Source organism: Bos indicus x Bos taurus, chromosome 28 (genome assembly GCF_003369695.1).
Source record: "Bos indicus x Bos taurus breed Angus x Brahman F1 hybrid chromosome 28, Bos_hybrid_MaternalHap_v2.0, whole genome shotgun sequence".
Lineage (NCBI taxonomy): Eukaryota > Metazoa > Chordata > Mammalia > Artiodactyla > Bovidae > Bos > Bos indicus x Bos taurus.
The window spans coordinates 29,526,590-29,553,116 of record NC_040103.1 but is presented as its reverse complement, the minus strand read 5'-3'; the positions used below and the strand labels follow the sequence as shown (position 1 = coordinate 29,553,116).

At 40.0% G+C, this 26,527-nt stretch overlaps 1 protein-coding gene across 12 annotated transcripts in view; it reads left to right on the top strand.

Annotated features, from left to right (window-relative positions):
- Window positions 1–26,527, top strand: part of USP54 (ubiquitin specific peptidase 54) — a 130,906-nt gene that overhangs the window by 28,632 nt on the left and 75,747 nt on the right. The window contains exon 1 of one of the 12 annotated variants that reach the window (XM_027530452.1): window positions 19,778–19,878. The exons of 10 other annotated variants lie outside the window; for them this stretch is intronic. The gene's annotated coding sequence lies outside the window, so the exon portion shown is untranslated. Of the gene's footprint in view, window positions 1–19,777; window positions 19,879–21,545; window positions 21,649–26,527 lie in introns of those variants that run through there. One more of the 12 variants, XM_027530453.1, reaches the window with a different exon arrangement.

Below are 26,527 nucleotides of genomic sequence, written 5' to 3'. Positions count from 1 at the left end.
TAGGATACATCATATTTCCCTTTTACAGCTACACCCACTTGCTTTACACCTACCTGCTCCTTAACTCTTGTCAACCAGTAACTGAAAAATCAGTTTTTAAGCAAGAAGTTTTGTCTGCTGTCTTAAGTAGTTTTGTGTTAGAGAGCTACATAGCCTTATGAAAAAGAGCCCTAGGTAGACTGCAATAGATTTTGATTCATTGTAGCTCTTTGACCTTGGGTAAATAATTTAAGTTTCTCTGTGCTTCAATTCCCCTATATATAGAATAGCATAATGGTATATTAATTTCTTTGTAACCTATTTAAAGGGTTTTTGAGAAATTCTAAATGTCTTTTAAAAGTATTGTATCAGTTTAGTTCAGTTCAGTCACTCAGTCATTTCCGACTCTTTGCAACCCCATGGACTTCAGCACACCAGGCCTCCCTGTCCATCACCAGCTCCCGGAGTTTACACAGCTCATGTCCATTGAGTCAGTGATGCCATCCAACCATCTCATCCTCTGTCGTTCCCTTCTTCTCCCGCCTTCAATCTTTCCCAGCATCCGGGTCTTTTCCTGTGAGTCAGTTCTTTGCATCGGATGGCCAAAGTACTGGAGTTTCAGCTTCAGCATCAGTCCTTCCAATGAATATTCAGGACTGATTTCCTTTATGATGGACTGGTTGGATCTCCTTTCAGTCCAAGGGACTCTCAAGATTCTTCTCCAACACCCAGTTCAAAAGCATCAATTCTTCGGCGCTCGGCTTTCTTTATAGTCCAATTCTCACATCTGTACATGACCACTGGAAAAACCATAGCTTTGACTAGGTGGACCTTTCTTGGCAAAGTAATATCTCTGCTTTTTAATATGCTGTCTAGGTTGGTCGTAACTTCTCTTCCAAGGAGCAAGCGTCTTTTAATTTCATGGCTGCAGTCACCACTGGCAGTGATTTTGGAGCCCAGAAAGATAGTCTGTCATTGTTTCTCCATCTATTTTCCATGAAGTGATGGGACCAGATGCCATGATCTTAGTTTTCTGAATGTTGAATTTTAAGCCAACTTTTTCACTCTCCTCTTGCACTTTCATCAAGAGGCTCTTTAGTTCTTCTTCACTTTCTGCCATAAGGGTGGTGAGATGAGATTCTAAATGTCTTTTAAAGAGAAGTACTGTATAAATTATTATTAACAGCAAGGACAATAGTTTTCAAACTGGAAAGTATATAGCAAATTCTAAACTAGAAACTAGCCCAGGATAGTAAGTAAGAATGATCATTTTAAAGTGAATTAAAATTTTAAGGCTCAGTTGAGTTTCATATTACTGAATTAACTGGCTGATGATTTCAGAGTCACCGTTGTTAATCTTCGAGAAATCATAAAGACCAGAAAGAGTCAACCATCCTGATATCCAAGGAAAAAAGGAAAGTAGTTGGAAAACTGCAGACCTGTAAAATTAATGTTAATCCAGAAAAATTACATAAGTGGTCAAACAGATGATATGGCGTATTAACCAAGAAGATTTAGTTTAGGTTTGATTATTATAAATAATTTCTTCTTATTTCTATTCTTAAATTCTGTTACTTCTCTTTAGAACCACTAGGTTATTAGATCAAATTTAAAACATGTTAATTAGATATGTAGGTATTACAAAGATGAAGGAATAGTTAATTTGACAGATGATGACTGTAGCTTGAAAAATTATGCCCATAAGGTGAAATCATGGGGTCAAACTGAAATTAAATTTAGCAAGTATAAGTCCTGTGTTTAAACTCAAAACCTCAAATGCACAGTAACAGGATGAGGAAGAGCTGGTTGGGCAGTGGTTCATGTGAAAAATAACTGGGAATTTTGGTTAATCACAAATGTAACAGTAATTGCCTAGGTAGTATGGCTGCCAAAAATGCCTTTAGCTATGTTACAAGTTTATCCAGGTCACAAAACTATTGGTTTCAATATATTTTTGTACTAGTTTGGAAACACATTTTGCATATTGGCTTAAGTGTACACTGACAAAGTTGAAAGCATTCTAAGGGAGGCAGACTAGACCAAAAATGGTCTGAATCCATTTATGTAGGAAACTGTTGGGATTTGGGTATTGGGAAATTGTAAAATAATTTAAAATGAATGTGTAGAAAGTTATTTAAATTTTATGGCATTTAAAATGGAAAAAATATATAATACCACGTTCCCACCTTTCAGAATTAACTACTATTAACATTTATTTTTCTTCTTTCCCTCTTAGAAATAAAACAATAGAGATAAAATCGAAGCCCCTTTCCTCTTTCTCCCTACAAGGAAGTTTATCTTATTTTTATCAAAGTAACCTATGTGCATAGTTTAAAAAATTTGAATAGTTTATATGCATAGAAGAAAGAATAGCAGTTATCCCCTCTCACAGTGGCAACCACAATCAGCTCTCTTAAGTATTTGTAATAGTATACTTATAACAATTACTTTTTTTTTTTTAGCAATTACTTTTAAAAGCTATTAAATCTATAAAAAGTGTTTAATATGAGGGACATGGAGGTATTGGCACTTTTAAACACATATATGTCTTCTCCCTTATATTTTTAACTTAGTTACGTATTTTGTGAGTGAAATCATTGTTGTTTATATTATACAGATATTGAACTTGGGCTATATACTCTGATGATAATTTTTTCCTTACATGGCTTTTAATTTTCCATAGACATAATGGCCTTGCTTTTTTGTGTTTCTTTTTGACTGCACTGGGTGTTCATTGCTTTGTCCAGTTGCAGCGAGCAGGGGCTTCTCTATAGTTGTGAAGCGTGGGCTTCTCATTGCAGTGACTTCTCTGTTTCTGAGCACAGGCTCAGTAGTTGGGCCTTGAGGGCTCTAGAGCGTGGGCTCAGGAGTTGTGGTGCACGGCTTAGTTGCTCCACAGTATGTAGGATCTTCCTGGACAGGGATTGAACCTGTGTCCAGTGCATTGGCAGCGGATTCTTATCCACTGTGCCACCAGGGAAGTCCTGCTTTGCTTTTTCCATTTGATTGGTGTTCAAAGTTCTGATCAGTATTATAGAGGACTTCCCTGGTGGCTCAGATGGTAAAGCGTCTGCCTACAATGTGGGTTCAGTCCCTGGGTTGGGAAGATCTCTCGGAGAAGGAAATGGCAACCCACTCCAGTATTCTTGCCTGAAAAATCTATGGATGGAGGAACCTGGTAGGCTATAGTCCACGGGGTCACAAAGAGTCGGACACGATTGTGCTGGTAGGCTAAGACTCGTAGATAGGATCTAAAACTTGACTCCATTCATTCAAATTCAGTAAATAAGTTATCAATCTTTTTCCCCCCTTAGAAATCTACCTTGTATATTCCATTTTAAAAATGATATATAGCATTAAATCTTAAGACTGTATCACATTGTATTTATCCATTCTCCTTTATGAACATTTAAATTGTTTTCGGTTTTCCTCTATTTAAAAAAGATACATGTATGGGAATTTTCCTAGGCTACAATGAGAAGTGAAATTGCTAGTTATCTATTGCTGCATAACAAATTACCTCAAAATTTTGCAACTTAAAACATATTTGTTATCTCTGTTTCTGTGAGTCTGGTATCAAGGTATATCTCTCATAGGCTGTCATCAAGTTGTTAACAGGGGCTTTGATTTCATGTGAAGATTCAACTGGGGGATGATCACTTTCCAGGTTCTGCCTCTCATGTGGCATGACTCAGTTGCTCACAGGTTAATTGATTGAGGACCTTAGTTCTTTACTAGCTTGTTGGCTGAAGCATCCTTTAGTTCCTTGCCTTGTGGGAGTCTCCATACAACACAGAGACTTTCATGACAGTGAAGAAGATGGAAGCCAGAGTCTATAACCTAATCCTGGAAATGACATCCCATCACCTTTGCTACATTCTGTTCAGTAGAAGCAAGTTACCAGATCCAGCCCATAGATTAAGGGTGGGGATTATATGAGGGGATGAATAAAGTTGTATACTGCTTTCAGTCATGGCTGTAGTATAGAGTATTTAGCTTGGAAAGAGATGATTAAGGGAATGCACGAGTTTTGTCTTCTAAATTTGAAAGGCTTGCAGGCGTGCATGCTAATAAGTCTCTTCAGTCGTGTCTGACTCTTTCTGAATCCCACCAGGCTCCTCTGTCCATGGGGATTCTCCAGACAAGAATGTTAGAATGGATTGCAATGCCTTTTTCAGGGGATCTTCTCGACCCAGGATTGAACCTGCGTCTCTTATGTCTCCTGCGTTGGCAGGAGGGTTTTTTACCAGTTGCGCCACCTGGGAAGCCCAAAAGGCTTACATAAAGAGGAAATAGTAGATCTGTTTTTGATCAGAGATTAAACTAAGAGCGGTGGATGGAAATTAAATTGTATGGCCTTATAGGATAATGTGATTTCTGTTCTTCAACATATTCTGATAGAAGGTAGGTGATCACTTGTAAAAAGGATTATAAAAAAGTTTCTTGCATTAGGTTAGAAACTTAACTGTATGCTCTCTAAAGATTATTTCTACTCTAAGATTTTGTGATTATAAACGGGTGAGTTTCAAACTGTTAGTATTTGAGTAGTCTATTAATCACTACTAGGGAAGAAGTGTATAGGATTACATGTGTATTTGCATATATGAGGCTTCATTTAGAAGATCTAGGTTAAAAAGTTCGGAGGAGAGCTATAAATTTACACTTTTAATTACTGATTAATTATTACTGTTCTTATCCTGTTTTTATATTCCTTTGGCTACCATGAAATGTTTACTGATACAATTCTTATTTTAAAATAATAGCAGTAACTCAGTTTTTTTTCTTCTAACAAAAATCTTTTTATTGTAAAGAAAATAGAAAATACAAATAAGGAAAAAATTAAGAAGTAAATATCTTATAATCTTCACACCCAAAGATTATACTAGCAATAACTATATTAACACCATGGTATAATGGTATATTGGAGAAGGCGATGGCACCCCACTCCAGTACTCTTGCCTGGAAAATCCCATGGACGGAGGAGCCTGGTGGGCTGCAGTCCATGGGGTCGCTGAGGGTCGGACACGACTGAGCGACTTCACTTTCACTTTTCACTTTCATGCATCGGAGAAGGAAATGGCAACCCACTCCAATGTTCTTGCCTGGAGAATCCCAGGGACGGGGGAGCCTGGTGGGCTGCCGTCTGTGGGGTTGCACAGAGTCGGACACAACTGAAGTGACTTAGCAGCAGCAGCAGCAGCAGCTTAATGGTATATGGGGCTTCCCTGGTGTCTCAGTGGTGAAAAATCTGCCTGCAGTGCAGAAGATGCAGGAAGCTCGGGTTTGATCCCTGGGTCAGAAAGATCCCCTGGAGGTGGAAATGGCAACCCACTTCAGTATTCTTGCCTGGAGAATCCCCTGAACAGAGGAGCCTGGCAGGTTACAGTCCATGGGGTTGCAAAGAGTTGGACGTTATTGAAATGACTGAGCACGCACACATAATGATATATAATCTCTCTGCCCTGTTTCCTTATTTGTGGTACTATGTTCTATAGTATCACTGCAAATGCTGAATTAATTAATACTGAATTATTGCTCCTAGGGGAAATACAGGGTTAGAGTCCTCTGAGCTGCTGGTTGCATTTTTGTTAACTAATCAACATGTAACCTTGTTTTATGTGTGTTTTTGTTAAGACACGTTATTTAATATATATTATTGATTCATTAACATTGAACTCATGGTGAATAGCACTGTAATTTATGCCTGAATTAACCTTATCTAACACATGTATTCTGTAGAAGGCACATCACAGCCTTCTTGCACCTAGAAACTACTAGACAGCACTTCTGCACTACACTTGGGAGTCATTTTAAACAGTGAAGTCACCCACCAAAAGCACAAAAATGTGAAAAATATTGCACTAAATAAACCACTAAAAGGACACTCATTTATAGTTTGAAATCTGAAGCCAGAAGGCTGCATATCTCCCAGCCTTGGACCTCAGTTGGTAATGTACACATCAGGCAACTCAAATTTTTCACCATCTGTGCATTCACATGTCCGTGAATGACCATGAAAATGTTGCAGTTCTTGATTTTGAGGTTACACATGAATTTTAGTGAGTAGGAAAATTTACCTGTGAGGAATCCATGTAATAAGGATTGACTCTGTGTGTGTAGTAGCTTTTGTTTTCCATTTTGCTTAATTTTATAAAAATGAACAGTTTTGAAAATACTGTTATAACCTGCCCTTTTCACCTAACATTCTAACCATTCATTCATTCAGCAAGTTATTTATGTATGCTCACTATGTGTCTGCATAGTGTACTAGACTCTGAAGATTTGGGTTGTTGTTGTTCAGTCACCAAGTTGTATCCGACTCTTTGTGACCCCACGGACTGCAGCATTACAGGCTTCCCTGTCCCTCACTGTCTCCTGGAGTCTGCCCAAGTTCATATCCGTTGAATTAGTGATGCCATCCAACCATCTCATCCTCTGTTGCCCCCTTCTCCTTCTACCTTCAGTCTTTCCCAGCATCAGGGTCTTTTCCAATGAATCGGCTGTCCACAACAGGTGGCCAAAGTATTGGAGCTTCGGCTTCAGCATCAGTCCTTCCAATGAGTATTCAGGGTTGATTTCCTTTAAGACTGACTTGTTTGATCTCCTTGCTGTTCAAGGGACTCTCTGAAGATACAGTAGCAAGTAAGATAAACAAAGTCCCTGCCTTTTGGAGCTTGTGTTCTAATGGGAAAGGCAGATAATGAGAAATGCCTGGTAGTGATAAATACAATATAAAAAAATAAAGCAGGGTAAGGAGATAGGTGTTTGATAATTTTATTTCATTATTTTAATTTAATACACTTTTAAAAAGTAAATACTGATTTTATTGGTAGTTGGCAATTTTAATTAATTTTACTGAAATATAGTTCAATAAATTGATTTACAATGTTGTGTTTCTGGTGTACAGCAAAGTAATTCAGTTATATATATCATTTATACATCTGAAGTATATGGTTATATACAATTATAAATGTAATAACTATATTTATATATAATTATTAACATTTAAACTTTTTATTTATTTATTTTTGTCTGTGCTAGGTCTTGGTTGCCACATGTGGGCTTTTTTCTAGTTGTAGAGAGTGGAGGCTAGTCTCTAGTTGTGGCACACAGACTTCTCTTGTTGCAGAACACAGACTCTAGGGCGTGCAGGCTTCAACTGTTACAGCACACAGGCTCCGGAGTTTGGGCTCAGTAGTTGTGGCCTACGGGCTTAGCTGTGGGAGTCTTTCTAGACCAGGGATGAACCCACTGAATGAGCAGGTGAATGCTTATAATCACTGAACCACCAGGGAAGCCCGAGGAGGGTACCATTTAAGTAGAGACCTAATTGAAGTAAAGTAGTAGCCTATGCAAAGAGCTGGGGAATGGGCATTCAATGGAGAGAGATTCATGGTGGAAAAGCCTTGAGATGGGAACTAGCTTGTCATTTTCTGAAAAATGATGGGGTGGGCAGAGAGCAGTAAAAATGAAATTGTTGAGAGAAGTAGGGACTAAATCATGAGGGATTTAAGATTAAGGATCCATGGGCTTCCCTGGTGGTCCAGTGGTTAAGAGTCCCTTGAAATGCAGGGAATGCTGACTGGATCTCTAATTGGGGATCTAAGATCCCACTTGCTGAGGAACAACTAAGCCCACATGCCGCCACCACAGAGTCTTCCTCAGACCATAACAAAAGATCCCCCATGCTGCAGCTAAGACTGGAAGCAGCCAAATAAATAAGATTAGAAATCTGGATTTCATTCAGAGTGTAATGGGAACTTATTGGAGTGTTTTATGTAGAATAATAATATTGATTTTTTAAAAAAGATTATTCTGGTTGCTGTGTGAAGAAGTGATTATAATGGAAGCAAGGACAGCACATACTGGCTATTGCAGTATTCTATGCAATAAACATAGGTGACTTTGTCTAGGATGGTAGCATTATAGGTGGTAAGAAGGGATAAGTTTTGAGAGTAACATCAATAAGATTTGCTGATGGACTAGTGAGGCGTCAGGGAAGAAAGGAGTCAAGCCTGACTCCAGTTTTGCCCTAAAGAAGTGAGTGAATGGTAGAGCTTTTAACTATGATAGGGAAGACTGTGGAGGAGCTGATTGGGGTATATATGGTAAGAATCAAGATTTTTTTCTTTGGGGTGTGTTAGGTTTGAAATACCTAGTAGACATCCAGGGGGTAATGTTCAGTAGGAAGTTGAACATACAAGTCTCGACTTCAGGGGAAGAGATTGGAGCTGGAGATAAAAAGAAAGGTGATTATATCTCCATTTCAATAAATATTTATCTACAACATAATTTTTTCGTGGCTGATTCATGTTCCATTGTATTGATGTGTGCTATCCTTTGTGATGAATAACTTTGTAAATTCTTATTTTAAGTGAATTCCTCTTGGGTATTGCAATACAGTTCTGACATTAACTAACCAGAGTTAGCTTAACGTTCTCATGTTAAGGGCACAGTTTCTCATGAGACTATCTGAACTTTGGACTCCAAGTGCAAGTTCAGGTGTCTCCAGGATACCTGCAGCTCTGATCAATCAGCTATAAATTCAAGAGTTCCCCTGATTCTCTCAGGTTAGATCATTTGGTGGAGCAACTCACGGAACTCATGAAAACGCTATACTTATGATTACAGTTGTTTTTTTTTTGGCTGTGCCATGCAGCTTGTAAGATCTTAGTTCCCCAACTAGGGATTGATCATGGGCTCTGGCAGTGAAAGAGTTGAGTCCTAACCACTGGACCACCAGGGAGTTCCTGATTACAGTTTTATTATAGGGAAAAGTTACAAATTTGAACCAGCAAAAGGAAGAGATACATAGGATAAGTCTGGGAGGATCCCCAAAGCAAAGCTTCTCTATCTTCAGGATGTTTCACCCTTCTCACACATGGATGAGTGTTATCAACCAGGGAAGTTCACCAACTCTGTGTTCAGAGTTTTTACTGGCACTCCGTTATGTAGACATGATTGATTGAATCATTGGCCTGTGTGATTGAACTCAGTCTCCAGCCTCCCTCTATTTCCCAGAGGTCTGTCTGAGATCATGTGACTCAAAGCCCCAACCTTCTAACCACACAGTACTTGGGTTTTCCAGTACTGCCAGTCCCTATCCTGAAACTATCAAGGGGCCCACTATGAGTCACCTGGTTAGTATTAATTCAGTGTGACTGGAAGGGCCCAACATGAATAACAGAGGTACTCGTATCATTTGAGAAATTCTGAAGGTTTAGAAGCTTCCCTGTCAAGAACCAGAGACAAAAATTAGATTCTTATTATACAACTGTATTAAAACCCAGTTCAGATATTACTTTCCAAGGTCATAGTTCTTTTCTCTCATTAGACAGTGATCATTTAGAAGGTCCTCTGATTTTAGTCATATTTGCATTTCTAACATTAGCACTATATCTGGCTTGGAATTTTCCAGGCCAGAATACTGGAGTAGGTAGCCTTTCCCTTCTCCAGGGGATCTTCCCAACCCAGGGATTGAACCTAGGTCTCCTGAATTGCAGGTGGATTCTTTACCAGCTGAGCTACAAGTGAAGCCCATGAATACTGGAGTGGGTAGCCTATCCCTTCTCCAGGGGATCTTCTCGACCCAGGAATTGAACCGGGGTCTCCTGCATTGCAGGCTGATTCTTTACCAACTGAGCTATGAGGGAAGCCTATAATAGATGCTCAGTAAGTAGTTTAATGAACTAAAATATTTAAGAAATAACTTATGGGTAGATGGGAGGTTCAAAATTTCTTTGTAGAGTTGCTTTGAGATCAAATAGTCTTCATTTCTTTTTGCTTCATTCATCTTCATTTGCTGTTATTTAAATATTTTATGGTTTTATGCAGATATCAAATTTACATAATAAATAAAAAGGAAATTTCTCTTTTTAAAGTAAATTCATCAGGGACTTCTCTGCTGGTCCAGTGGTTAAGACTGCATGCTTCTAATGCAGGGGCCAGTGGTTTGATCCCTGGTTGGGGAATTAAAATCCCACATGCCATGTGGCCAAAAATAAATAAATGAATGTTTTTAAAAAGAAACAAAAATGAAATTTAAAATAATAAATTCAGCAGTTCTTTAGATAGCAACCTTTTCTTTTCTTTAATTGAAATGTAGTTGACTTACAATATTGCGTTAATTTCTACTGTACAACAAAGTGATTCAGTTATGTATATACTTAAAAAATTCTTTTCCATTATGGTTTGTCTCAGGATATTGAATATAGTTCCCTGTGCTATACAGTAGGACCTTATTATCTGTCCTATGTGTAATAACTTGCATCTGCTAACCCCAAACTCCCAGTTCATTCTTCTACCACCCCCCACCCCCTTGCCAACCATGGTCTGTTCTCTATGTCTGTGAGTCCCATTTTATAGATGGGTTCATTTCTGTCATATTTTATTTTACTTCTATATCTTTAAAACTTGAGCTTTCCTGGAATTCTTCCTTCCTTCATTTCTGGCTGCATTGGGTCTTAGTTGCAGTATGCAGGATCTTTGTGGCTGCACCCAGGTTCTTTTGTTGCATTTCACAGTTTTCTAATTGTGGGCTCATGGAGGCTAAGTTGCCCCACAGTGTGAGGGTTCTTAGTTCCCCAACGAGGGATTTAACCCTCGACCCCTGGTTGGAAACACAGTGTCTTAACCACTGGACCACCAGAGAAGTCCCTTCCTTGATTTCTTTAGTGACTCATGGATTTTTAGGGCTTCCCAGGTGGCTCAGTGGAGAAGGCAATGGCACCCCACTCCAGTACTCTTGCCTGGAAAATCCCATGGATGGAGGAGCCTGCTAGGCTGCAATCCATGGGGTCGCTAAGAGTTGGACACGACTGAGCGACTTCACTTTCACTTTTCACTTTCATGCATTGGAGAAGGAAATGGCACCCCACTCCAGTGTTCTTGCCTGGAGAATCCCAGGGACGGGGGAGCCTGGTGGGCTGCCGTCTATGGGGTCGCACAGAGTCGGACACGACTGAAGTGACTTAGCATAGCATAGCATAGGTGGCTCAGAGGTAAAGAAACTGCCTTCCAATGCACGAGACTTGAGTTTGATCCTTGGGTGGGGAAAATTCCAACCCAGGAGAAGGAAATGGCAACACACTCCAGTATTCTTGCCTGGGAATTCTCATGGACAGAGGAGTCTATTGTTTAGCCTCCACATGTTTGTATGTGTTTGTATTGTTTATCTCTGCTCCATTTAGTTCCTTTTCTGAGGTTTTATCTTGTTCCTTGTTTAGAACATATTCCTCTGTCTTCTTATTTTGCCTAATTCTCTGTTTATTTCTGTTATTAGATAGGTTGTTTAAGTTTCCTGACCTTGGAGAAATGACCTTATATAGAGACTTCCTGTGAGGCCCAGCAGCAAACTCCTCTCTGGTCACTGGGCTGTATGCCCTAGTGGTATCCCCTGTGTGGGCTGCATGGGGCCATTGTATAGTTGTGGTTGGCTGATTACTGTAGCCAGTGTCTGGCTCCAGGCACAGTTGGCTGCCAGCCCAGGGGTGGATAGGACTGAGTCCTGGCATGGCTGGCTGCAAGGTCCAGGGTTCCCTTGTTTGGTGCTGGCCTGCTGGTATGGGCAGGGCTGTGTCTTGGAATGACTGGCTGTGTGGCTCAGGGTGTCCCAGTGCTGCTTTTGGCTCACTGGTGGGCGAGGCTGGATTCTGGGGCTGGTGTCAGTCTGCTGGTGGGTAAGTAAGCCTCCAATGCTAAAGGACAGTGAAGTGAAGTGAAAGTTGCTCAGTTGTGTCCGACTCTTTGCAACCCCACGGACTATATAGTCCATGGAATTCTCCAGGCCAAAATACTGGAGTGGGTATCCTTTCCCTTCTTCAGAGGATCTTCCCAACCCAGGGATCGAACCCAGGTCTCTGCATTGCAGGAGGCTTCTTTACCAGTTGAGTTGTAAGGGAAGCTCAAGAATACTGGAGTGGATAGCCTATCCCTTCTCCAGCAGACTTCTCAACCCAGAAATTGAACCGGGGTCTCCTGCATTGCAGGTGGATTCTTTACCAATTGAGCTATCAGGGAAGCCCAAGGATAGAGGGAGGACTCCAAAATGATAATTGTTAACACTAGTATCCTTGTGGTAGAACAAACTCCAAAAAAAAAAAAAAATGGCTATTGCCAGTATATGTGTTTCCAGGATGAGCTCCAGTTATCTTCCTACCTCAGCAGAAGGCTCTCCAGGATCAGCAAGGTGTCTGACCCAGGCTTCTTTCAAATTACTGCCCCTGTACTGGAATTCAGAGCACGTGAGATTGTTTTGCTTGTCAAGAGTAGAATCTCTGTTTCTACAGCCTCTGGCTCTTTCCTTTGCAAGCTCCTCTAGCCCTCACAGCCAGATGTTCTGGGGACTCATCTTCCTGGTGCAGGACCCCCAACTGAGGAGCCCAGTGTGGGGCTCAGAACTCTTGTTCCTTAGGGAAAGCCTCTGCAACTGTGATATCCTCCGGTTTGTGTGTTGCCCACCGGAGAGAGTGTCTTTACTGCATCTCTGTGCCTTCTGCCCTTCTGCTGTGGTTCCTTAGTTATACTTGTAGTTATGGAAGATATTTCAGGTCATTCTCATTGATACTCTAAATTGTTGTAATTTTGATATGCCTGTGGGAGAAGGGGGCTTCCCTGATAGCTCAGTTGGTAAAGAATCCACCTGCACTGCAAGAGACCTGGGTTTGATCCCTAGGTTGGGAAGATACCCTGGAGAAGGGGAGGGCTACCCACTTCAGTATTCTGGTGGGAGACCGTGAGCTCAGGGTCTCCCTGCTTCAGCATCACGCCTCCATACTGTACTCTTTGGAGTACAGTTTTTTTCTTTTTGAAATTTCTTTTTTCTTTTTTTTTTCCCTAGTCTCAGTATGTGAGGTCTTAGTTCCCTGACAAGGGCTTGAACCCAGGCCATCAACAGTAAAAGCGTGGAGTTCTAACCACTGGACCACCAGGAATTCCCCAGGAGTACTTTTCTTTATATCAGTGTGGACTCATAGGTATTTATTTTATACTTTGGGTTACTCCAGTACTAATTTTTTCCCCCTCATATTGTTTCAGATTTGGCCATTGGCAACTCCTTTGTTTGTCTCCTGTGTACCTTTGACATACCTCTGTCAGTTTAGGATTTTTGTTTTCTTTTTGTCTTCAACATTTCCTTACTTTTGGACATTACCGGATGCTCCAGGCTCATCTCATGTGTTTCCTCTTCCAGGCCTAAAATCAGCCATTTCTCCAAGGAACCTTGGATTCTTTTATTGGAGAACGGTTTTTGAAACCAAGGTATCAAGTCTGTAGGACTTCCCTGGTCCAGTGGTTAAGGCTCTGAGCTTCCACTGCAGGGGGCATTGGTTTGGTTCCTGGTTGGGGAACCAAGATCCCACATCCTGTCCATGGCGTGGCCAAAAAGTTAAGAAGAAAAAAACATCGACTAAGGTGTAGATGTGCTTGTTGCAACAGTGATGTCATTGATTCTAAGCATTCTCAGCTGATAGAGCAAATAAATATATGGGTATATGTGCTTGTGCTCAGTCGAGTTTGATTCTTTGCGACCTCCTGGACTATATCCCACCAGGCTTCTCTGTCCATGGAATTTTCCAGGCAAGAATACTGGAGTGGGTTGCCATTTCCTACTCCAGGGGATGTTCCCAGCCTAGGGTTCAACTCTTGTCTCTTGTGTCTCCTGCATTGGCAGGTGGATTCTTTTACTGGGAAGCCCATATGGGTGTATACATATATACTTATCTCTAAATATTTCTAGATGTAACCATCTATATTTTATTTAAAAAGTTTTTTGGCCATGCCACTCCGCACATGGGATCTTAGTTCCCCTACCAGGGATCAAACCCCATCCTCTGTGCTTTGGAAGCACAGAATCTTAGCCACTGGATTGCCAGGGGAGTCCCCCATCTGTGTCTTTAATAAGCTAATCACAAGTTCATTCTTCAACTCTAATCTATTACCACATGGATAATTTTAGCTTTTTCCCTCTTATCTGTATCTTCCCATTCCAAAAGTAGGAAACCTTCCACCATCTTCCATTCATTTACTTAATTATTCAACTCCAGTATACATGTGTCTTCGGAATTGTTAACCTGTACATTTGTGGGAATGTACTCTACTAGCTGGAATGTAGTGCTAATATACAGTTCGTTATGCCCTAGGCTTACAAACTCTAGTCATTTCCAGGGTTAAGTCAGTACTTTTATCCACTACCCCCTTTAGTGAGATTGTTTAATATGTTTGTATCATTTTATTATGCAAAATTTTGAACATATATAGAAGTAAGGAGAAGAGTGTTGAGTCCACCTTGTACCCATCACCAGCTTTGTGAACTATTAAGTACATGGTCAGTTGTGGTTTTGTTTATTCTTCCCCTGCTTCTCCCAAGACAACCTATAATTATTTTGAAGTAAATTCCATACATATTATTTCATCTGTAAATATTTCTAAATGAGACTCACCATAATTTAACCAATCCCCTAATGACAGACCTTTAGTTTTTATTTATTACAGTGTAACTATAATATATTTTCATATTATCTTTGCAAACTATAGGACAAGTTTTTAGAATTTGAATTGCTGAAACAAAGGGTATAAGCATTTTAAATTGAGAAATACCACCAAATTCATTTTATTTCTGCCAGGAGTGAATGAGAATTTATCCCTCTCCTCACTCTCACTTGGATTCACCCAAGTTTTAAATGTTTGGCATTGTGAGATACGAAAGGTGATAGTATTTTTATTTTGCATTTCCTTAATTATGAATCCTGGAGAAGGAAATGGCAACCCACTCCAGTATTCTTGCCTGGAGAATCCCACGGATGGAGGAGCCTGGTAGGCTACAGTCCATAGGGTCGCAAAGAGGCGGACATGACTGGGTGACCTCACTTTCTAATTATGAATGAGATAGGACATTTTCCCTATCTTTATTGATCATCTACTTTTTTTTTCTGTGAACTGGACATTTAAACTCTTTGTTTAAGGAAAGAAAACAAATTGGTATGAAGGATTTTATCCTTTCTCAAAACGTTAATACTATGCTGTCCTGTTTCCCCTTTCCCCGTCATAGTTCAGATCACCAATTCAGGAGTGGTGCATAAGTCTCTTTAATGAAGGTAAATACTTGCCCACTTTCCCCCTTTCCTCTGTCCCCCTTTTCACTTACCAAAAGTTCATTAGTTGTTTGCTTTTTTGCACTCTGAGCACAGTCAAAATTGTTTATCAAACAGATGATTTTATGTCAGCTTTTGAGTGAGTACTCTGGGGAGATTTGCCCAAAACACAACAGGAAGGATTTCTACAGATGTGTAGGGGAATGTTTGTAGTTGTTTAGCAAAGGGTGTCGGAGAAGGCAATGGCACCCCACTCCAGTACTCTTGCCTGGAAAATCCCATGGACGGAGGAGCCTGGTGGGCTGCAGTCCATGGGGTTGCAAGGAGTCGGACACAACTGAGCGACTTCACTTTCACTTTTCACTTTCATGCATTGGAGAAGGAAATGGCAACCCACTCCAGTGTTCTTGCCTGGAGAATCCCAGGGATGGGGGAGCCTGGTGGGCTGCCGTCTATGGGGTCGCACAGAGTCGGACACGACTGAAGAGACTTAGCAGCAGCAGCAGCAGCAGCAGCAGCAGCAGCAGCAAAGGGTATGTCCAGCAAGTATCATTTCAGGCTGCTTCTTCATCTGTTCTGTCTTTCTACCCAAACATAAAACTTGTACTCTGACTTTTGTGGATATACCATTTCAGTGGCATTTTCAGCCTTATTTTTGTCAAAGTGAGTTATCTTGTCCATTCACTTTGAACATTTCTATTATCAGTAGTATTACTGTTGACTTCTTGATTAGAGAAATGATTATTGCATCCTGTCCTGAATTAAATGACAGTGTCAGAGACTAAGAATGCCTTGATAGCCTGATTTTCGTGCTTATGTATACTTTAAAAACAGCTATTCAAAATGTCATACACACAGAAGTTGTTTGCCAAGCATTTGAAGCCCATTTACTTTTACCAGGTGACAGCTGCTATTGTTTATGGGAACCTAATTTAAACCACAGACATGAAACAAAGAGTGCCCTTGTTTTGCAAAGAGGAAAACTGTGATTAAAAAAAAGAAACAAAAAACAAAAATTTATTGACATATAATTCACATAACACACAATTTAAAGTTTTATAATTCAGTGGTTTTTAGTATTTTTAGAATTGAATAACCATCACCACAGTCAATTTTAGAACATTTTTGTCACCTCCGAAAGAAATTGTTTATCTCTTAGCAGTCACTTTCTATTTCTTTCACACCTCCTCGCAGCCCTAGGCAACCACTAATCTACTTTCTATCTCTGTAATTTGCCTATTATGGGTGTTTCATATAATTGGGATCATACAACAGGAGATCCTTATTACTGGCCTTTTCACTTACTGTTTTCAATATTTACATGTGGTAGCATGTGTTAATACTTTATTCATATAATGACTGAATACTATTCTGTGCAGTGAATATGTCACATTTATTTATCCATTCATCTGTTGATGTATGTTTTGTTTTTTTCTGAAACTGTTCCCATTCCCCTCTCCAGGGGATCTTCCTGACCCAGGGATCGAACCCATGTCTCTTGAGTCTCCTGCATTGGCAGGTGGGTTCTTAACCAGCTGAGCCCCCAGGGAAGCCCAATGAGTGGGAAGAGTATTCCAATTATTTTGGAGAAGGAGCAAGGATTAACAGGAATTGGGCTATTGCCTACTTTTTGCTCTTTGATGGTTGGCCTCAGCATTGTTGTGTCACTTAGCTCGCTGCTGTGGTACAATGAGTGTATACTGAGGCTCAAGGTTTAGTGGAAGTTGACTGGTTCACCATCTTGGACCTGTTTGGCTCTAATCAGTTTTTGTTGTGTCCTCAGGCTATGTCATTCTTTTAAAGGTTGTGCCCTGCCCCCTTCCCTCCTGTTTCACCACCAGGAAGAAACTTAAGTCAGACCAAATATGGGCCAAACAAGATTGTCCAGCGACAACCCCCAAACTAATAACCCTCTTAGCATAAAACCTAAGACAGTGAGCCATGTGGTAGAGCAGTTCTACCCTCCTGCTCTCCACCCCAGCGCCCCTTCCCATAAAGTCTTTTGCTTTGTCAGTACATGTGTCTCCTCGGACAATTCGTTTTCAAGCCTTTGGAAGGGGTCTCCCGGCAACATCTTGACCTAGTAATCATGCCACAAAAACACTGCTACAAGCAATTTGGCACTCGTCTAGCACAAAGCTGTAGTTACTTAATTTATTTTTAGTTGAGAGGGCCAGTGGTTGACACAGGGTTCTCGTTATGAGATAGACTCTCCTATGCAGTCTAATCTCCTCCTATGAAAAGGAAATAAGAAAAGTCCAAAAATAACTTTTACAAGGCAGAATGTGAGTACACAGGAGAGTTTTGTGTGGAATATTTTCTGAGGGGCTTCAAAAAAGATTACAGTCCATTAATGTGTTTGCCTGTGGATCACCTCCCTTACTTGACTGAGATGAGAAGTCATGGTATTTAGTTACATTGTAACCAGGGTTGAAGCTCTGTAACTCTGCCCCAGTATGCTAGTTTTATTTGATTAATTCCATGAATTATGAATGAATATGTCAACTTAAAAATATTCACAACCTAAAGGTTGAGAGTTATATTTTATTTGGTGGAAATTTTTAGGGCCTAAGTCCAAGAGGCAGCATCTTAAGTAACTCTGAGAGATCACTCGGAGATGAGGGAAGGAGCCAGGTTATATAGAAGTTTTTCAACAAAGGGCAGGTAGTCTGAACATCAAAAAATTGTTGTTAATTGAAGAAAGCCAGATATCCCAAGTGAAGGAATTTGGTGCTTTTCTGTGTATGGGAAGATGGAAGAATCTGGGCTCACTGTAATCATCCCTTGCTTATGTAACTCACTTATCTGGAGCTGGGCTGCTTTGGTTGTTCAGGTGGTAAAGAATCTGCCTGCAATGCAGGAGGCCCCAGGTTCAATCCCTGGATTGGGAAGATTCCCTGACAAAATGGCAACCACTCTGGTATTCTTGCCTGGGAAATCCCGTGGACAGAGGAACCCAGTGGGCTACAGTCCATGGGTTGCAAGGAGCTGGACACAACTTAGCAACTAATGCTTATCTGGGGCCAGTATCCTGTGTTTTTCCATCCTGAGCTTCTTTTCCTCAGGGCTCATCATAGGAAGTAGTTGTAGTCTGATGGCTGCAGATACACACACACACACTGCTGCAGGTACACACACACACACTGCTGCTGCTGCTGCTAAGTCGATTCAGTTGTGTCCGACTCTGCGACCCCATAGACGGCAGCCCCCCAAGGCTCCGCCGTCCCTGGGACTCTCCAGGCAAGAACACTGGAGTGGGTTGCCATTTCCTTCTCCAGTGCATGAAAGTGAAAAGTGAAAGTGAAGTCGCTCAGTCATGCCCGACTCTTCGAGACCCCATGGACTGCAGCCTACCAGGCTCCTCCGTCCATGGGATTTTCCAGGCAAGAGTACTGGAGTGGGGTGCCATTGCCTTCTCCAACACACACACACACACACACACACACACACACACACACACACACACACGTATATAAATGAAAGTGAAAGTGTTAGTCCCTCAATTGTGTCTGACTCTTTATAACCCCAAGGACTGTAGTCCTCTAGGCTTCTCTGTCGATGAAATTCTCCTGGCAAGAATATTGGAGTGGGTAGCCATTCCCTTCTCCAGGGATCTTCCTGAACCAGGGGTTGATTCCAGGTTGTCTGAGCTACGAGGAAAAACATATATATGTGTGTGTGTATATATATACACACACACACACACACACACACATAGGAGGGCTGCAATTGCTGATGACTGTGATATCCTTGTTTATTGATATGGCAGGAAATATTCCATTTCTGGAATATATAACCATCTCTGCAGACTTTCCTTCCTATTTGGCGAGGGTTCTGCTGGTGAGTTTTTCATCTGTATGCTTATAAAACAACTCCTTTCAGTAAAACTGGTTTCTAACAGGGAGTAAGCAGTACATAGAAGGGTGTGTGCTGGTCCTCTGGGGCCTTTGTGCCCCGCCTGCAAATGTAAGTTCTGGGTGGACTGATCACATGTTTGGGGGTAGGACTCTGCCTGCTGTTTGTTTTTGATGATATAATTTGTTTGGCCTCTTCCCTGAGAGAAGTAGGGAAGATCTTTCACTGTCTTTACTTTTCAGGTTGGGACCCTTTGAGATTTCAAGCTTTAGAAAAATTATTCTTGAATCTAACGGCTCGGTTCACACAAAAATTTTCTTTAAGAATATCTTTTTTTAAAGGAGTTGAGATAGTTTTGCCTCTTAAAATGATCTAATTCAACTTAAGTCTAGATAGTCTTAGAATTGTGAATTAAGGATTTAAATAATCACAGTGTTACGTGTCTTCTGGTGCTCCTTTTGACTGTTAGTGCAAAGGACTGTTTTTTAGTGCTAGCCCTCCATTTGAAAGCAGCTGCCACTCTGCAGACCTTATTGTTATACTGCTGACCTTTGTCATCAGGAATGCCCCTGGAGGAAACCGACTCCTAAATGTTTTTCTTAAGCCTCTATGAAGTTTGTGATATGTCCTTTCAAGTTACTTTTGGTTAGTTTCTTAAGTTTACTTTGTGTTTAGTTGGAAGCTCCATCTTTTTAGCTTTATTATGAGTTATCAGTGCTGAGCTCCTGGTAGGTGGTGAAAAGAATTGTCCTTCCCCTGTTACCCTGTTCTGTGGGAAGCCTTTGTGGCTTAGAATCACAGTTTTCCATTGTTGTTAGCTGCCTCTCCTCACTCCGTACCCTTCCCTCCCCAGAACTCCAGCTCTTCGCTTGCCCCTCCCCATTCCTGTATCTCTCGTCCCACAAATGCCCTTGATTGCTGAAGGCCTTTTGCTGGGAGTTGAGTCTGCTCTCTGGTGAGTGTGTGTTTGTGGTAAAACGGGATGGATGGAGGGATGGAGGGAACTGATCAGTCTTTGTGAAGTGTTGCTTTTAACAGCAAAAGTTTAAATTTTGAAATTGAGGTTATAGGACTCTTAACTTTCAGAAGGCTTCTTTAATGCTGACTGTTGTTTCTGTTCTTCCCTCCTCTGATTCAATTATTAAGGCTTTAGAAAATTGATTTTTATTATTGGTTTAAAAACCCATTCTCATAGATTTTCTTGAGCTTATAGAATTAAAGATAAGGGATGTGGATTTAAATTTCCTTCAGACAGAAGATTATTTGTGATTTCTTTATATTTATTTTCAGTATTAACATATTGATAAAAGTAATAACAGAGAAAAGACCGTATTTTGTGGCTAAACTGAAAAGTAGCACTTATTTCAAGAACTGGAATGATTCTTTTTTCCTCTCAGCAGAATGTTGGCAAAATTCACTAAGATTTTGGCAATATATTGTCAGTTCTGGGAAATGGTTTGCTGAGTACTTGAGGATAACAGATGCTTCTGGGAATTATTTTTGGGAAGTTAGATTTGTTCATTAGCACCTTCTCTCTTGAGATGTGAGATCTATAATCTTTTTGTAAGTAAAATATTTAATATTTTGGTACTCAGCTTAAGGCAAATATCACTTTCATAATGGGCTTTCTATTTCCTTGGGTTATACATTTTGATTCTCAACTAAAAAACAGTATATGTGTGTGTGTGTGTTTGTGTATTGGCACTGAATGGATGATCCTATGGTATTTTAAACAGTTATAAAGTTGTAAACCTTGGGTTCTACAGAAGTACTGCTAATTATTATTTTTGTATGGAAGATGATATAAAGGAAAACTTATTTGTGGGATTTCATTGAAGTTCAATTGAGTCACTTATTCAAGTGATAGGTGCACTTGTATAATAATGAATTCCTAAGCTCCTACTGTGTGACAAGTGCTAGTTCATGTGGTAAGTGCTTTGCATTTACTTCTAATTTCCAGTACAACCTTGTTAAGTAGGTAGTATTATCCCCCTGGGAAACAGTTGTGCACGAGTGGAACTTGGGTTTTACTTTTCTGGAAAATGAGGGAAATAATGCCTACTTGGTAGATGAATCATGAGAATTAAAGGATGTACCATTTGTCTTGTGGCTAGCACAGAGTTGGTGTTCACTAAGTGATGGCTTCCCAGGTGGCACTCTTGGTCAAGAACCATCTGTCAATGCAGGGGACACAAGAGATGGGGGTTTGATCCTTGCGCTTGGAAGATCCCCTGGAGGAGGAAATGGCAACCCACTCCAGTGTCCTTGCCTGGAAAATTCCATGGACAGAGGAGCCTGACAGGCTACAGTTCATGGGGTCGCAGAGAGTGGGACACAACTGGGGAACAGGGCTCGTGGCACACGTGGCGGCTGCTGTTATTATAATCTTACAGCCGGAAGAGGTGCCGCAGGTCTCTCAGTTGTCAGTGGTAGAAGTAAGATCTGAACTGGCTTAAAACCGGGAGTCTGGTAGCATGTTTTTGCTTGAGTATCGTGAAGGCTTCTGGAGTGAACTTCAGTGGACTCCTGCCCACCCCTCCACTCCTTCTCTCGGTGTCCTCTGTCACCTTCCCAGTCATGTGCCTAGTGTCTCACACTGGAGTTGCTTGTGCCATTCAGTGCCAGTGTTCTCCCAGCAGAAGGGAGGCAAGTCAGTGCAGGCAGTGGCTTTTGATAGAGCCATCATGCTTTCATTATTGTTTGTGCTGAAATAATTCGGGTAATGGTAAGTTTATAATGATTCATAAATAGTGAATGGTTGTAATTGAGCATTTAAGTTAAAGAAAAAACCTCAGTGGTTTAAAAAATTAGGAAAAAACTTTGATTCTAAGATACTGAGCTAAAGGATAGTATAAGGCAACTTTATTTAATGCGTAGTTATCATTTTGCTGTCTTGGTGCCTATAATTGCTGTTGATTCTCTTTCCTTTATCTGCCATTGTTACTAGTTTGGATATTAGCTATGTATATGAGTAGAATGTTGTGTTTGTCCTACTGGCTATTAGGTAAAGTATCTTTCTTCCATAGACCTTTGAGAAACAGAAGGTACAATTTAGGTATAATATGATTTAGGTATGATAGATTTAGGTAGATTCAGGGAAGAAATAAAGAGGTGACTGATTATGCTTATAACTGAGTTCTCTCTAAATTGAAAAATGTGTTTAAAAAAACTCAGTTCTTCATTTATTTATTTAACAGTCACTGAACATTTGTTGAAGGTAAAGCAATGTAACATTCTACTTTGTATTCTAATAAAGTACTTATGTGTTGGGTAAGCACTGAATAACAAAGTTCCTGAGACAGAGTAAGTCCCAGTTGGTGGGGAACAGTATTTAGAAAATCTTTTGGGAAATGAACTAATTATAAATGACTACTCCTTTCTAATAGGGTGTGATTGTCATTAGTCATCATTACTATAACTTACCAGCTGAGTGGCTTCTTCAAACAGGTGTGTTGAGTGGAGTGGATTTCTAGTATTAGGAAGTACTGGGAAGATGAGGCCAGGGCAAGGATAATACAGATGACTCTTGGACAACAGGGGATGGAACTTCATGGGTCCACTTATATGCAGACTTTCTTCAATAAATGTACATATTCCTTATTGAGTAAAATGCTGGGCATATATGGAGAACAAATCTTCTATTCTGTTTTAAGGGGAACAGTGATACTTGAGGTTGGAAATACATGGGTTAAGACTGTGGAAGACCATTTAAGTCCTAGGAGTTTTGACTATAAGTATTTTGTCACTGAAGTTTTTTGAGCTAAATGTTGACAGTGATTGTTCAGTTGCTTGGTCGTGTCCGACTCTATGACCCCTAGGACTCTATGAACTGCAGCACTCCGGGCTTCCCTGTCCTTCACTATCTCTCAGAGTTTGCTCAAATCCATGTCCATCGAGTTGGTGATGCCATCCAGCCATCTCATCCACTGTCGTCCTCCTCCTGCCTTCAATCTTTCCCAACATCAGGGTCTTTTCCAGTGAGTTGGCTCTTCACATCAGGTGGCTAAAATATGGGAGCTTCAACTTTAGCATCAGTCCTTCCAATGATTATTCAGGACTGATTTCCTTTAGGATTGACTGGTTTGATCTCTTTGCTGTCCAAGGGACTCTCAAGAGTCTACTCTAACACTACAGTTCGAAAGTATCAATTCTTTGGCACTCAGGCTTCTTTATGGTCCAACTCTCACATCCATACATGGCTACTAGAAAAACCAATAGTTGAATTGTATTGAGAATGCATTATTTTTAGAATACATTTTCCTTCATTTTGATATGGCTTTCTGTTTGTACTATCAATTATAATTTAATCTCATAGAATTTTTATAGTAAGTGTATGTGTGTCTGTGTTTGTGTGTATAAGAGAGAGAGGGAAAAGGAAAGAGAGACAATTGGTATGGGGATGCAGTTTTCATCATCATAGCTACTACTTATGGAACTTCTATTTTGTATCTGGCCCTGAATATTAGAATTTTGTTACAGTACTCTCAATAAATCACATTTATTACAGGTGGTAAATGACCTGAACGTGATGGAGCAGGATTGGAATGTAGATTCATCTTATTCTTCTTTATGATAATTATCATCAAAACATTTATTTATTAATTTTTATCATAAAAACACTTATGCCTCATTTACTAAGTCCTAGATACTGGGCTAATTTTACACACATGCACACATACACACTATTTCATTTAATCCTTGTAAGAGTTCTGTGGGAGACATGTTATTTTTTAATCCCACCTCATTATCGGAGACTTCAATAATTGATTCAGTAAGTTGGTCAAGATGACACAGATGTTAGGTGATAGAATCCAAAACTGTTCTGCCCTGTGAACTCTAGCTCCCAAACTTTTAAAATTCACATTGTATTCTCTTAGAATGGTACCTCCTGGATCTCCACAATGAGCATGGTGTTTCCTGAGGTTATGTAAGGCAGTTGCTCCTGTAGACGCTGTGTTTTTAGCCACTGAGTTCTTTCTACTGTCTTGCTGCCTCTCTTATGTTCATTTGTGCTCAGTTGCTTCAGTTATGTCCGACTCTTTGTGACCGCATGGACTGTAGTCTACCAGGCTCCTCTGTCCATGGGATTCTCCAGACAAGAATACTGGAGTGGGTTGCCATGCCCTCCTCCAGGGGATCTTCCCAATCCAGGGATCGAACCCTTGTCCCCTGTGTCTCCTGCATTGCAGGTGGATTCTTCATCCCCTGGCTGCCTGGAAAGCCCACTGCCTCCCATACAAGTCTGTAAATTACCCATATAGCTCTGGATCTTTGTAAGGAGGGGCTAAGTAGCATACAACTGTCATTTCTTAGTTATTTAGTTTGTCATTTATAACAAAGTGAAACTTGGCTTGTTTTTTTTTTTCCAGCTGGTTTTGAACAGATTTATGGTAAATGACAGTTTTCCAAGTTCTCACAAAAGAAAAAAATAAAGCTTTCTGTCTTTTATCAGCATAGAGTTTTTCTTGTTGTACATGATGTAATAATTTGAGGCTGCCAAAGTCCAACCCACAGGAAATTGTTTGAGTTGGGTAGCAGTATTCACTGGGGAGTTTGCAATAATCAGCCCATAAATCAACAAATAGTGTGACCTTTTTTTAATGCTTGTAGATGCTATCTGTGTTTATTTTTAAGCTTGAATCAAAAGCAAATATTGATTCACTTATATAGTCTTCTTAGAAAAAAATGTCTGCAATATCTCAAGCTAGATATGGAGATTTGGGGGACTCATTTAAGGAGAGTCAGAGTCTATCAGAATGTTGGAATTGATTGTTCTAGATCCTTATCCCTTCAAACAGAAAGTTTCCTCTTGAAATAAACTTTCAGTGATTCGGTGCCTGTTATATTCAACTTCTCTGTGGAATGAAAGATACCCTTAAGGAATATATGAGGTAGTCCCTGTATACAAGTAACTGTAATATGGGAGAGGATGGGAATGCTCATCTTGGAGTGGAAGATGAGTGAGGGGCACTTAATAGGGGCTCAGATATCTGATCAATTGATCCAGGTATATCTTCTACAAATTCATCTGTGAATGAGTGAGTACAAGATGTAACTGGAAAATGGTGGTAAGGTCTAATGACTCTTAAACTTTGTGTAAGTGTCACACATATTTAATTCAATTTTATAAGTTAGTAGTTAATTTTACTAGCAGAATATGTGAATATAAAAACATGAAAAAGAAAACAAAATAAAAACATGCAATAAGAAAAACACAATCATGAACATGAGTCAGTAACAAAAATTGTCAAAGTAGGTCCTGCTGACTGCTTTGGTTTTCTTTAAGTTTACTGTTTGTTCATGTTTTTGCCCCGAGAGTGGAATAAGTGGACAGGAAAAAATTATGGGAGAGAAACTTGTGAAAACTCCATCCATTAATTTCTCCCCTTGTGAATTATGAAAATTCCATTTTTTATTTTTTAAAGTACCATTTTTCTCTAGCCAAAAGAATCCTCATCACTAGAAGCCATCGAAAAGGGGAAGGGCATGGTATTTTAGGAGTCCTCTGCTGGTCTCATATGCAGCAGTGGAGGTCTGGCAATGAGTCAGTAATGTGGTGTAGTAGCCCAGTGGGGAGAGGATCTGAACATAGCAGCAGTAGCAATGAGACTGGAATGAAAAGAAATAGAAATCGAAATCTAGCCTTCTGTTTTTAGATAGGCAGTAGTTACCAATTATTAAACAGCTTTCATATTGTTAGGATCTTAGGTGTCTCAATGATTGGTTGCCTCTGGTCCAGAGCCCTTTCATTCTGTTCTTAGGGAAAATGAGTTTAAAATCCAATTTTAGTTTTACTTGAAGGAAATCGTAAACTAAACAGAATTTATCCGTGAATTATAGATAATTTAGAAAATAGAGAAAAGAGGGGAAAAAAATGCATCACCCTAACAAGACCCCTGTCCTTTTACATTTACTTTTTCTTGATCTTACAGATTGAAAAACTTTTCTAATAGTTCATTCCAGGTAAATCAAGCTCTGAGAAACAGACTTCTGAACTAATAGAACTTAACCCATTACCTGCTGAACTGTGAGGGTAAACATCGTAAACCCATAGATTTCAAAGAAGTCTTCACTGGACTCTTAAGTTCCCCATGATCACAAACTATTCGTCCACCTACACTTGTAAGTGTAGAAAGTTAATCCTCCAAATACCTCTGTTCCTTACTGGGGCCAAGCTTTCATCTCCCTCAGTGAAGTATTTGCATAGTTAAAAAGTTTTTTGTTTTGGACTAATTTGGGACTTACAGAAAAGTTGTAAAGATGGTACAGAGTGTTTTTAGATATCTCTTACTCAGCTTCCTTTCATGTTATCATCTTGTATAACCATAGTACAATGATGAGAACCAGGAAATTAACTTTGGTTCAATACTATTAAGGAAAGACCTTCAAGCTTCACTAGTTTGTTCATCATTATTCTTTACTGAGGATTCTATCTAGGATCTCACATTGCATTTCACGCATTTTTCTTTGTTAGTCTCTTCTGTTCTGTAAAAGTTTCTCAGTCTTTCTTTGTCTTTTATAACTCTGACATTTTGGGAGAGTATTAGCCAGGTATTTGGTCAAATGTCCCTCAATTTAGATTTGTCTTTTTTTTTTTTCCCTCT